We start from the raw sequence: 14497 nt of genomic DNA, 5'->3' as shown, positions 1-14497 counted from the left end.
CAGATTTCAATCATGGTCTTTTTAGATACTTGTAGTTTAGTAGGTTGAAATTCATGACCAAATGAGATTACAGATTTTCTATTATTCTTATCTATGATCTCATTTCTTTATTAAGAAGTGAAATAGTTTATCTAATTTTAGTTTTTTTTTATTGGAAATTGAGTTTTAACTGCACTTATGTATTTTTATATTAGATAATTTATATTATCAGTTTTGCAGGACCTATGGATACATTTTTTTCTTTCTTCAATAATTAATACAAATTTTCACCTGATCATCCTCTCTACCTGTATATTTCATTTATTTTAAACTAGTGGATTTGAAGTGAAGATAAGTAATTGCAAAATTGGACATTTTCAGTTTATGTTCCTTATATTTAGCTTTTTTTTTTTTTTAAGATCTTATGTATTTATTTGAGAGATAGAGAGAGCAAGAGCAGGGGGAGGGACAGAGGAAGAAGAACAAGCAGACTCCCTGCTGATCAGGGAGCCGGACACAGGGCTCAATCCCAGGATCCTGAGATCATGACCTGAGCCATAGTCAGACATTTAATCAGCTGAGCCACCCAGGTGCTCCCTTTTATATTATCTTTATGTGTTATGTTTCCAAAAACTTTTATAATAGATATAAAATAAAATTTGGAAAACTTGAGGAAAGGCATTAGCATCTTACAATCTTATACGATTTTACATATTTTATCATTAATCTTTTCACTTTGATTTGCAGCAAAATGGTTTTCTTAGACTCATGTACTTTATGAAAATGCTTATGCTACCTTTTCGTAATTTGATAAAAATTGTAATTATCTATTAATAGTTTGTAGGTGGTGAAACTAAAATACAGAATGTGATTTACCTACCCCAGGGTAAAGACAAAAAAAAAATTTTAAGATTTTTTATTTATTTATTCATTATATATATATATATATATATAATGAAAGAGAGAGAGAGAGAGAGAGAGAGGCACAGAGACACAGGCAGAGGGAGAAGCAGGCTCCATGCAGGGAGCCTGATCCCGGGTCTCCAGGATCATGCCCTGGGCTGAAGGCAACGCTAAACCGCTGAGCCACCCGGGCTTCCCTAAAAACAAAAATTTAAAAGGTCTACTTTACTTCCATTTTCTATTAAGATAAAGATAACTTATATTCTATTTCAGGAGATACTTTTTATCAATGTTCATCAAATGTCTATTTCTAAATATCTTCTTAAAAACAAAATAAAACAAAACACCTCCCCATCTTATTCCAGTATTTTTTGAGAGAGAGGGGATCTAGAGAGCTTTCCTAAACTTATTTTCAGGGTTATAAATTCTCAGGTGGTGAAACCCTGAGTGCTGGGTTTGAGTTTTATATTTTTTTATCGTATGTAAATAGTTAGGACCTTCAAGGCAAGGTATAAGTACAGATGAGCAGCATACAAAATAAGATCCTACTAGATCATCTAAAAAGTCTACTAGCTGTATCATCAAATACTAAGGGTGCTTATGATGTGTTGATTAAATTGCACTGCAAATAAAACAGTATCAGTTAGTCTTAAAAATGTGGGTTTTTTGCCTATTTAGAGGAAAATTGCTCCCTGTAAAGTTCTATAGGATCTGTTGTCTCACTCTTCTTCCATTTCAATTTGTCTCTTTAGCAGAAAGGAATTATCAAAAGTAGATTAACAAGAACATTTTATAATAATAATAAGCTTAAACTTTGGAAGGAACTCACTAATGAGCCCATATATTTTAAGGGATGTGGGTGATCTTTGCTCTCTAAAAAAAAGCACAGATTAATTCAAGACTCAGTCTCAAACATAACTCCACATTTCTTTATTCTGTCACTGTAAATCATATCCTAAACATTGTTTTCATATATATTTAATGGATCAGTATAGGTCAGCAATATCCAATACATAATTTACTGGTAATTGTCAATTGGTGTTGCCCTCATGACACTTTTTAACAGAAATAGAAGAAAAGAAAAAAAGAAGGGTGAAAATTCACAGAGAACCATTAAAGACCCTGAATAGCCAAAGTAATTTTGAGCAAGAAGACCAAAGCTGGCAGCATTATACTTCCTGATTTAAAAAGCTGCAGTAATCAAAATAGTATGATCCTGGCATAAAAATAAACATAATAGACCAATAGGACAGAAGAGAGACTAGACATAGAGCCATGCATATATGACCAATGGATCTTTGACCAAGGCCCCTTGGTCAAATATACAATGGGGAAATGATAGTCCCTTCAATAAATGGTATTGAAAAATTGGACAGCCACAGGCAGAAGAATGAAGCTGGACCCTTATTGTACACCATACACAAAAATGAATTCAAAATGAATTAAGGACTTTAATGTAAGACTCAAAACCATAAAACTCCTGGAAAAAAACATAGGGAAAAACTTCTTGATTTTGGCAATGATGAAAAGGCAACTTATGGAATAGAAGAAAATACTGCAAATTGTGTATCTGATAAAGGATTTCTGTCCAAAATATATAAGGAACTCCTACAACTCAGTAGCAAAAAAAAAAAAAAAAGAAGAAACAAAACAAAACAAAAAACCAAATAACCCAATTAAAAAATGGACAAAGAACTAAATAGACATTTCTTAAAAGAAGACCTTTAGGGGATCGCTGGGTGGCTCAGCGGTTTAGCGCCTGCCTTTGGCCCAGGGCATGAACCTGGAGTCCCGGGATTGAGTCCCATGTCAGGCTCCCGGCATGGAGCCTGCTTCTCCCTCTGCCTGTGTCTCTGCCTCTCTCTCTCTTTCTCTCTCTCTCTATGTCTATCATGGATAAATAAATAAATCTTTAAAAAAAAAAAGAAGTCCTATAAATGGCCCATAGGTATGTTAAAAGGTGCTCAACGTCACTAATCATCAGGAAAATGCAAATCATAACCATGATGAACTATTACTTCACACCTCTTAGGATATTTATAATAAAAATAAATAAATAAACGCAAATACAAAAGAAAACAAATATTGACAAAAATGTGGAGAAAGGGGAACACTTGTGCACTGATGGTGGAAATGTAAACTGGTACAGCCACTGTGGAAAACAGTGTGGAAGTTTCTCAAAAAAAAAATAAATAAAACTACCATATGATCCAGTAGTCCCACTTCTGGATGTATACCTAAAAGAACTAAAATCAGCATGTCAAAAAGATATATTCATGGTAGCTGAGCTGTGGAATCAGCATCTCAAAGAGATATGTGTATTCTCAAATGCATTGCAACATAATTCACGATAGTTGAGACATGGAAGCAACTTAAATGTCCATTGACAACAAATGGATAAAGAAAATGTAAGAACGTACAATGGAATATTATCCAGGCCTTCGGAGGTGGAGATCCTGACTTTTGTGACAACGAAGTATCTGTTAAGTGAAATAAGGCAAATAAGGGAGAACAAATACTAAATGATGCCACATATGTGCAGAATCTGAAATAGTCAAACTTATAGAAGCAGAGAGTAAAATGGTGGTTGCCAGGGGCTAGGGAAAATAAAAAATGAGGAGGTAATTTGTTGAAGGATACAAAGTTCAGTTATCAGATGAATAAGTATCTATATAAGTATCTATATAAGATGAATAGATATCTGGGGTACAGCATAGTACCTACAGTAAACAATAATAAATTGTATACTTAAAAATTTCCAAAGAGGGTAGAACTTATGTTAAGTTTTCTTATGACACATACACAAAATAATACAGAGGACGGGAGGAAGCCTTTGGAGGTGATGGATATGTTCAGGGCATAGTTTGTGATGACGGTTTCATGGATGTATACTTATCTCCAAATTCCTCAAATTGTATGCATTAATTGTGTGAAGTTTTTTGTGTGTCAGTTATACCTTAATCAAGCGTTTGGAGAGAGAGAGAGAGAGAGAGAGAGAGAGAGACACAGGCAGAGGAAGAAGCAGGCTCCATGGAGGGAGCCCGATGCGGAACTCGGTCCCGGGTCTCCAGGATCAGGCCCTGGACTGAAGGTGGTGCTAAACCGCTGAGCCACCTGAGTTGCCCCAAAACAGAGTATTTTAAATAACATTCTGCTCATTACTATCCTATTATTATTATTATCATTATTACTATGACCTTGAATTATTGATAGATTTTACTTGGGCATTGTTTCCAGTGAACAGCAGCCAACTTGTTCTTGTAAACTTCAGATGGCAAAAGGTACATTAAGCATGCAAAGTGTTTTACCTTTACCTGGCACATGGCAAACGTTCAGTAAGGATTTCCCTTTCTTCTATAAATTATGTCATCCATGATACCGTTCCTCTATAGTTGATATGCTGGTAGTGCTGTAGGAGAATATAAGTCATCTGTATTTGGGGAGCATTTGAAGATATTCTAAGCTCATTCACATCCTTCAGTCTCAGCTCTAATGCATTTTCTCTTCAGACAGACCTCTGTCCAGTCAATCTACAGACAAAGCCTTCTCCCAGTTTTTCTCTTTCACATTATGCTTGAAATAGCAGTCATTTCAAGCCATAATCATTCTATTGGATTACTCATAATTATTTAAATGTCATCTTCTAGGTAAGGCTTCCCCTAGCAATTTTATCTAAATCTGTGTGTGCACACGTGCACATACACATGCACAAGTGCACTTCCTGTCATTTTCCTTTCTTTATTTCTCTCCTTAACGTTTAATATTTTTAAACATACTATATATTTTGTTAATTCATCTTGTTTTTGTCTGCTTTTCCCACTAGATTTTTCCTGGGCACAGAGATTTTACCAGTTTCATTCCCTGTTAATTTCCCTAACACATAGAACAGAGCCTGGCTCATGATAGGTGCTCAGTAAATATTTGTTGGAAGAGTGAACTGATCAATTATAATAGAACATAAGGTCCATAAGAGTAGGAATCCCACCTGCCTTATTCATGACTGTTTACATGATGCCTGCCTTATAATATGAGCTCAAAATATTTGCTGAATAAATGAGTGAGAAGAATTATTTGGTGAAGAGATAGTGGGGAGAAGACCTCTGTGGCTTTTTTGTGTATTTGAAGAGCTGCCAGAGGCTAGTGTTGCTGTAGCACTCAAAGCAAGTACCATATAAATGAGATAGAAAAAGAGGCTAGGGGTCAAATCTGTATGCACCTTAATAGGCTGTGTTAAAAATTCTAGGTTTTTATCTTAAGAGCAATGGGTAATTATTGAAGGTGTTTCAATGAATGAGACCAGGAAGGATATTGATGTGCAGAAAATCACAGGATTTCTAAGACATATTGTGTCTTACTAAACAAATGTAATTCTGTGATCTAGGGAAACCGTATTAGAAAGTCAAAGACTTAATATAAAATGGTCTATGTCCTCTTCCCTCTTCTTTTCTATTCCTCTCCCAACACATTCTACACAGAGTACTTAAAGCAGCTCTGTCACGGTTGATACTCCCTTGTAGCAATGCCCTTGCTTTTCATACTGGAAGGTACTACACCATAACTCTGAGATTAATATGAAACTGTTTGTGTATAGAAATTCAATAATTTTGATGTGAAGTTTGCAGAATCATGGGTATTGTGGTGGATACAGAACATACAAAGAGAAAATATGACACAACTTTGGGAATTTTAAGCCTTCTCATTAGTTTTAAATCTTTCCAGGGGAAATGTGTTTGGGTCATACACTGTATTTTAGTTATATTAAGGATTAATGAGAAAATAATCTAAAAGTGGTTAAGTATGCCTTTTTTGTTCCACACTTTAAATGATGGCAGATTTTTAGGATCTAATATTAGAAATGGAAGATCACAAAGAATATATATGTTTATATACAAAACTGGGTTTATTAATTTGTAGTAACAAAGTACAGTTGATATTTAGTCAACTCTCCTCAAGTGTACACATTTTCTCACCTCAGGAAATCTACTCAGTAGGCCAATTAATTATCAAAAGTTTATTTGGTAAGCATAGAATTAAGATATAGGATGGTATAAATTATTTTTATTAATATGTTAACTAATAACTATAATAAGAATACTATCAAGCTATATCTGCCTGAAATATAGCTATTTGTAGGCAAAGTAATCTGCTGAAGATAAGATAGTTGAATTGTCTAATCAGGGTATCCTCCTTCTGGAGAGTACTTAATAAAGTCTGACATATTTTGTCTCTCAGACTCAAGTTTTTAATGTTTTCATGCTTACTCCCTTTTGTTTATTATTTTATCACCACCAATTAGTTAAGATTCAAGTCACTATTGCTTTCTACTTGAGAATCATTCTAATAAAGAGACTTTATGAGTCTTTTTAGGGAATTGTTGGCTACCTACCAATTTTTTTTAAGAGATGCAGATAGCTTGGGAAAGGGTGATAGTGAAATACTTAGAAGTACATATAAGGGAAGTTTAAAGAAATAGAGTTTGAGTAGCCTATAAAAAGGAGGCTAAATGTTGGCCTTAAAACTGTCTTCAGACTTTGGAACATTTATTATAGTTTGATAGCTGGTAACAAATTGTTCTCCTTCCCTAGCAAGAACAAAAAACCCACAGTTGTCTTAATTTTTACAGCTGGGAGATTGTAGATGAGGCAGTAGGAAGAATTTCAAGTTATTAAATGTTGGAATGTTGCACTGAGGGTGATTGTAGAACCACTTTCCTTGCAGATTTTAAGGTGGTGTAAATATTCCACAGTGTGGTTTGATATGGAAATAATATTCATGGTATTATTTTAGCACTTCAATATTCTTTTGGAGTCCAAACACATATGCTTATTAGGCATATGTTTAATAAGAAATTGATTTTGTTTTTATTTTCCCTTAAATTTCAACCCAAAATTTTAGTTCCATAATTACTTGTATTCTTTTTTTTTTTTTTTTTTTTTTTTTTACTTGTATTCTTAAAGATCACTTGTTTTGCTTTGGATTTGCTTCTTAGAGATATTTTTCAAAACTTTTTAATCATTTTTTTAACCTCTTCAAATTGATAATTATTTAACTTGCATTTCTAGATTAGTTCTTTGTTAAATATATGTGTGTGTGTGTATATATATATTTGTATGCATATATATAACAAAAATACATGTCTTTCTAGGATCTCTTATATTTAAATTATCCACACAACAGGATTAACCTATTGAAAGCTGAAATAAGGGTACATTATTCTCTTTCTTCAGATGGCTACTAAACACCTGGAGCCAGGCCACGGGGTCACCATATGTTGGTTTTCAATTTTCCTTTGTGTGATACCATGATAAGTAACCTTTCTAATCATTGATGCTCCTTTTTGACCTCTTCAGGCTCTACTCTCCCCTTTGGCCGTCAGGATCCTTTATTGCAAACAGCTGTTGAGAGATGTTACTTACTGATAGGGTAATGAGGACAAAGAAAATGTTTCATATTCAGAACTAAAGACCCAAGATGGCATAGGATTTAGGGTTTCTCAAGGGCAGAAAATGTGTATATGTTTCTTCTATGATCCTTATATTTGTTTAAAAATTTAAAAAAAATCATCTAGCAACAAAGAGGCCATTTTCTCTTTGTATACTGTTTTACTTTCTTATTGACAAAGTCATTATAAAATGGTTTGGTAATTTTATGATATCTCTTTCCCCATTGTGTAAACTGCTAATTTTAATTTTCACAGGTAAATTAAAGGGCTCTCCTTTGTATTTTTAGTATCTTTTAAGAGCTATAGTTATGAAAACACATAGTTATAAAAACAGTAGAAAAGATAATTTAAATTTCTCTTATTATTTTGAAAGAGTTTTTGAGTGTAAAATAATCAGTTATTCTATTCTGATCAACAAAGACCTAGTTCAGTATTTTACAAAATTGTTTTCTAAATATCAGGTACATTATTTTACTTTATAATAATTACTTTAAAACTACAACCTTTATATGTATTTTTATTATTCTTTGTATTTGCTATTTTTTATTGTTGTTAATATTTGCAAACAGTGTCATTCATTTGAAAATTCAAATAGACTAGAAGTCTGGGAGTTGGTATTAAAATTTTAAATAAGTAGCAATATTTTAAAAGTCTTGTCTCTTGGAAGACCATGGAATACTTTTAAGGAGTATTGACACATTGACACACTGTAGAATGATGCCAGTGTTACGCATAAGTCTTATTTGTCCATATATGATTGTTTCCTATTACATAATGATGTGATGCGCAGGTAAGCTTTCTCACAAAGAAAAGATCAATGGTATTATTGAAAGTCTCATAGAAAAAACCCAGCAAATCCAAAGAAGGGTCTTTATTAGACATAGTAGATTACTTAGTGACTCCATTATCAAAAGCTTTAAATAATCTATTAAAATCATGAAGGCAAATGAAGAATCTATAATATATCCTTTGTGTTATTTTTTAAAAATGACTGATAAAGAAGCTATGCCTTGAATCCAATTTTTTAATTTTTATGAAAATGACCTCTATGGGAGGCAAATATCCTCAAAGACTTACGTCTCTAAGGAGAAAGCATCACAAGCTACAGGTTCAAGGCTACAAAGGATCAACTAGGATGCTGGTATCAAATGCAAAGATTTGACAGTGCAACGTTTTCTGGCTATAAAATTACCTAAGTTTTCATTGGTCTGCCCCAACCCTATTTTCCTCATAAATTGTGTTTTCTTCATAAGTAGTTTTACACAATGCAGGGGTTTTCACAGAATGCATTTATTACATTTCAACAGAAAGCTTGTGTGTATCAGAAGGAGAAAAGGAAGGTAGGGTCATGGCAGAAACAGAGAGGAGTTGAAGTTCAAATGGCAAGCTGGTCAGGATCCCTGGGTGGCTCAGCGGTTTAGTGCCTGCCTTTGGCCCGGGGCATGATCCTGGCTGGAGTCCTGGGATCAGGTCCCATATTGGTCTCCCTGCATGGAGCCTGCTTCTCCCTCTGCCTGTGTCTTTGCCTCCCTCTCTCTGTCTTTCATGAATAAATAAATAAAATCTTTAAAAATAAAAAACAAACCCCAGAAAACAAATGGCAAGCTGGTAAGCTGAGGTTTTCTGCATTAGAATAGGGGACATCAGCCTGGGTATGAGGTAAGGGTCATTTCTACTGTGAAGGAATAGCTAAACGGAAATGACAACTAAGTGTCTATCCTATGCTTTGGATGGGGAAAAAATAGCTCACATGAGAAATTGAAGCTTTAGGCTTGTGCCTCACATAAGAACAGAGTATGACTTTGTATGGTCTCCATACATGGTGCTGACCAAATAAATCAACACGAAAACCAGTGAAACAAAAAAAATGAGTCAAACCTTAGGGTATATGATAGAAACAAATGCCCAAAGCTTCAGCAACTCATGAAGCACAGGATGCTCCATCAAAAAACAGTGTTCCCTGAAGATAAGCTTGAAAAGAAAATAACAGACATTAGGAAGCAATCCATCATGATGTGAATAAGCAGAAAGATTAGCACCCCATTGGAAGAATAAATGGTAAATATGAAAAGGACTTAATAGACATGGTGGTTAGAATGACAATATCCAATATAAGTTGAATAGAAGTTCTGGAAGAATGAACTATAATTATATATATAATTAGATATAAATATATATAATATTTGTGATATTATATTACAATGTATATTACATATAACTTAATATATAATATTATAGTAATATAATATATTTGACAGTGCAGTTTTCTGACTATAAAATATAATATATTAATATATATAATATATATTATATTATATTTGTGATATATACATCACAAATATATAGCTATAATTATATATTATATAACTAATAATTTTTTAGAATTAAAGAAAGATGTAAATTCAAAGCATGAGCCCCAAGTAGATAAATAAAAGGACACCTAGCTACTGCAGTATAGCTAAGACAAACTTTTGAAAGCAGCTAAACTTCATCACAAAGAAATAGTGATTAGACTGATAAATTACTTCTCAGTTAGCCTCCATGTATGGAGTCCAGATAACAATGAACTTAGTACCTTCAAATGCTAAGATAAGACAAATGCTAGCCTAGAATTCCATATTCAATTAAAATATTTTTAAAATGAGGGTAAAATAAATTTTAAAAAATGAAGAACAACAGTCCTTTGGGGCACTTGAGTCCCATTCGGTTAAATGTCCAGCTCTTGATTTTGGCTCAGCTCATGATCTTAGGTTGTGAGATTGAGCCCCACATCAGGCTGTGTGCTCAACAGGGAGTCTGCTTGAGATTCTCTGTCTCCCTCTCCTTCTGTCCCTTCCCCCTCCTCTATCTCTCTAAAATCAATCAATCAATCAATCAATCAATCAATCTTAAAAAATCCCAGAATCTCTTGCTAAATTCACTCTGGAAGGATGCATGTCAAGAAGAAAGAAATTGAATTCAGAAGATAGTGTTGGAACATAAGAAAGAGTTGATCAACGTATAGATATGTTAAAAAAAAAAAACACTGATTATCAAGTTTTGGGCAGTGAGTGATTCAGAAGCTTTTAGGTTTTTGTAGGCAGAAAAATTTCTCTCTGAAAATTAGCAAACCGATTCAGGGATGCAAACTTTTAATTTTGCCAAGTAGAAACATTTTGTCAAGACTGCCATTAACACACACACACTCTGCCCTAAGGAACTGTACAGTCTTTTGTGACACCTAAAAAGTAAAAAAAGAACCATACAGTCTTTTGTGACACCTAAAAAGTAAAAAGTAATAAATAACAAGAGTCTGTTAAAATTAAAAATTTTAGTTTCATGAAAAAAATCTAATCACATTGATATCACTCTTCTAAATTTGTTGCCAAATATTAAAAACTCCATAGAGCAGTACCAGTCTATGTCTGATTGTACCATACTTTCTCCCTGGTTTCTATAAATTCTTTGATAGTGTTATTTTTTCATAATATAATGCCTGGTGAATAGCAGACGCTCAAGAAGTATTCTTGAATGAATGGGAAATAATGTTTTGTTTTATCCAGGCAATCCTCCCAATTGGTTACAAGTTGAGCCCATGAAATGAGAGAGTCCATTTCCAATTTTCAGTGTCATGTAACAGAAATTTCCCTTAGTGAAGACTGTTGATAACTTCCCTCACCTTCCTTAAACTCTAGAGCAAGCACGGAGACCAAAATTTCTCCTAGAGAGTATGGTTAGAGAAAGGAATCTCCCTAACATAGGCAATGGTTTATTAGTTCATAGAAGTTATAAAATAATCTTAATAAATCTTAATTTCTCCTGTAAAAAATTAGGAGTATCTGAAAGAGAACTATGTTTTTCTAGAGCTAAGCTGGCGGGTAGTCAAAAATCATCAATCTGTCTCACTAACTATACTCTATGTTATTTATTTTATGTAGGAATATTAATCCATCTAATATGATGGTGGTTATACAAATTCCCTAGGAGCCAAAAAATTTCAGAATGCATTTAACTTGTTAGTGAAAAACTTGGGACCTAACTTAGGATGCTTATTTGGCAACTGATATACCTATGCATATACCTCTGTAAATATATCATCTATGTTCTAGGATCCAACATTTTAAAGGGCATTTTGGAATGTATGAAAATGTTCTCCGGGGCCTGAGTGGCCCAGTTGGTTAAGCATTTGACTTTTGGTTTGGGCTCAGGTTGTGATTTCTGAGTCATGGGATTGAACCCCACATGGGGCTTTGTGCTCCGCAGGGATTCTGCTTGAGGTTCTTTCCTTCTCCCCTCCTCCCTCTCTGCCCCTCCTCCCAACTCATGCATGCACTTTCTCTCTCTCTAAATTAAATAAATTAAAATCTTTTTTAAAAAGAAGAAAGTATTCTCAAGTTCTTTCAGGAAGTGTACCTCTTGCTAGTCTTAGTATAAAATAAGATTTTCTTAGTTTCTATCTTTTAAGTGAATTTTTTTTTATCTTGGGAAATCTTAATTGAGATGTCATGATCTTTATTATTCAAGCTGACATTCTAGATAAGAGATATATTTGAAAAATCTTCAGAGCCTTTTCTGAGACTAGTTTTACATCTTGGGAGTATTTCCTCTACATAAATTTACAGTCTCATGCTTCAAACAGTAATTTGTGGGAAGTTAATGCCCTAGCAAAATTCCAATCCCCAGGAGCCCACTAGGTAATAAAGTTCTCTTAGCAGTGGGAATCTACCTTTCAAAATGTGTTATTCTCTATAAGATAATAAGGCTCTATCAAGGGCTGTACTATGAATCTTGAGATTAAAGCTTTGAAAAAATATCTTGAGCATTTGCTGTTTTGGGTAGAGATTTTCAAGGCACTTTTGGAAAAAAGTTTTTGTAAGTTGACCTCATAGTAGTATGTTTTCCTAATAGATGCTTTGAACATTTTCCCGTTCAATGATAGAATTTTCATTTCACAGTGTATCTAAACTTCAGGCTTCTTTTACTTCTGTCTAAAGTTAAGACTTAGACCTAATAAAAATCATAAAAGATCAGTAGTATAGTCCAGGATTATGGATTTTTTTTTGTAATCTCTTAATACATTTTTTAAGCAATGCTTCTCTGTTTTAGCGAACACAGTTTTTCTTTGAATATGGGTGTTTTTGATGTATGGGATAGTATTTTAAGACCCTAAAATGTTAGTACTACTGTTTTTCTAATATCAAACTGAAATAATATATTTAGGAACATATATATTAAGAAACCATCTCCTATAGGAAAGGAACACTAAAATAGTTATTTATACTCATAAAACAGAAACTGAAACTTTGAAAGAAAGTAGAATTTGCAGTAAATTGAGTTGTAAGAACAGGAAAATTATGTTTATATTATGATCTACAAGTACATATTGTTTTTCTTTTATAATGTTTTAACTCTCTTCTAGCTCAATAATTCTCCAAATAGAATTTAAAGTAGATATCGAGTAGATTTATTCAGAAACATTTTAGAAGCCTAATAGAGGGGCACCTGGGTGGCTCAGTTGGATAAGCATCTGCCTTTGGCTCAGGTCATGATCTTGGGATCCTGGGATCCAGCCCCAAGTGGGGCTCCCTGCTCAGTGGGGAGTCTGCTTCTCCCTCTCTTGGTGTCCCTGCAAGCCCACCCACTTATACGTGCACTTTCTCTCTCTCAAATAAATAATCTTAAAAAAAATTAATGGAAATTCTATGTCTCCTTTTGTGCCTGGTAGAAGGGAGCATCGTAAAGAGGAGCCCAAAGAGATCTGCTCAGTGTTATACCCTGTAGGGCGTTTCCATTTGTAGGAACAGTGAACCAGTGAATTTAAAATGTTACTGCTTTATTTCTGAATTGTGTTTATATGACATACATTTTTTATAATGATATTTTGAGAGTAAAAAGAGCAGTTGGGGAATAGAAGCAATAAAAGTGAATGTCATACATAAATTTATCTTCACACTCCAGATTAGTATATTTTTATTGCAAATATATATTTTGTACTACATGGTTCTAGTTTAACTTAAAAACCTGTATTATTGGTAATGATGCCAGTTGGTGATCATCAATAAAAAGAAACTAAAAAATTTGAGTATTTTCTTCAAAGCAGGTTTTTTTTTCCTGTTACTTAAAATACTTAGGGACATGTCAGACAGCTTATTTCAAAATTTGACAAATTAATATGGTATGAACAAGCTAAAGTATTTTTATATTGCAATATTATAGTAAGTGTTTTAATTCTCCCATGCTAAAGTACGATAATGAGAAATCATCGTAAAGAGGACAGGACAGCTCCAAACAACATCTGAAATATGTCTGTTTTGAAAATGACACATAAAGAGCAGCATTTGTTCAAAACCACATTTCCTTCCATGCGGGTGGGCTACAATGATGATCTGCAAAAAGCATTGCTAGATTGTTCTTTAGGTGTATATGAATTTTAGAAATTAGTCACTGCCCATACCTGTGGTCTCTTTCTTTTTCTTTTCTTTTCTTTATTTTATTTTATTTTATTATTATTTTTTAAAGGATTTATTTATTATTTATTTATTTATTTATTTATTTATTTATTTATTTATTTATTCATGATAGACACAGAGATTGAGAGAGAGGCAGAGACAGAGGAGGAGGGAGAAGTGGGCTCCATGCCGGGAGCCCGGCGTGGGACTCGATCCCGGGATTCCAGGATCGCGCCCTGGGCCAAAGGCAGGCGCCAAACCACTGAGCCAACCAGGGATCCCCTTTTTTTTCTTTTTAAAATGGTCTTTGAATATTACAATACATCTAGGAATTCATCTACTTGGTAACACTTTATTAGTAATTGATAAGTTTGTACTATTGTATATTCTTAAGAGTAGTAAATTCATTTTCTACATATTCATTCGTTCTCTGTACTCTTATATAGTAATGAAATTTTTTTTTAAAAACATTCTTTTTTAAAGATTTTATCTTTAAGCAATCTCTATACCCAACGTGGGCCTTGAATTTACAACCTTGAGATCAAGAGTTGCATATTCTACTGACTGAGCGAGCCAGAGGCACCAGTGTTTCAGTGAAATTTCTGCACAGTACTTTTCAAAGATCCTAGTAGGGGAACGCCTGGGTGGCTCAGCAGTTGAGCATCTGCCTTCGGCTAAGGGCGTGATCCTGGAGACCCGGGATTGAGTCCCACATCAGGCTTCCTGCATGGAGCCTGCTTCTCCC

The 14497-nt window shown here is 33.9% G+C and overlaps 1 protein-coding gene across 1 annotated transcript in view; it reads left to right on the top strand.

Annotated features, from left to right (window-relative positions):
• ADAMTS6 (ADAM metallopeptidase with thrombospondin type 1 motif 6) overlaps positions 1 to 14497 on the top strand; it is a 289076-nt gene that overhangs the window by 171394 nt on the left and 103185 nt on the right. The gene's annotated exons all lie outside the window — the stretch shown is intronic.

Source organism: Vulpes vulpes, chromosome 2, assembly GCF_048418805.1.
Source record: "Vulpes vulpes isolate BD-2025 chromosome 2, VulVul3, whole genome shotgun sequence".
Lineage (NCBI taxonomy): Eukaryota > Metazoa > Chordata > Mammalia > Carnivora > Canidae > Vulpes > Vulpes vulpes.
This window is presented reverse-complemented; position numbering and strand designations above follow the sequence as displayed.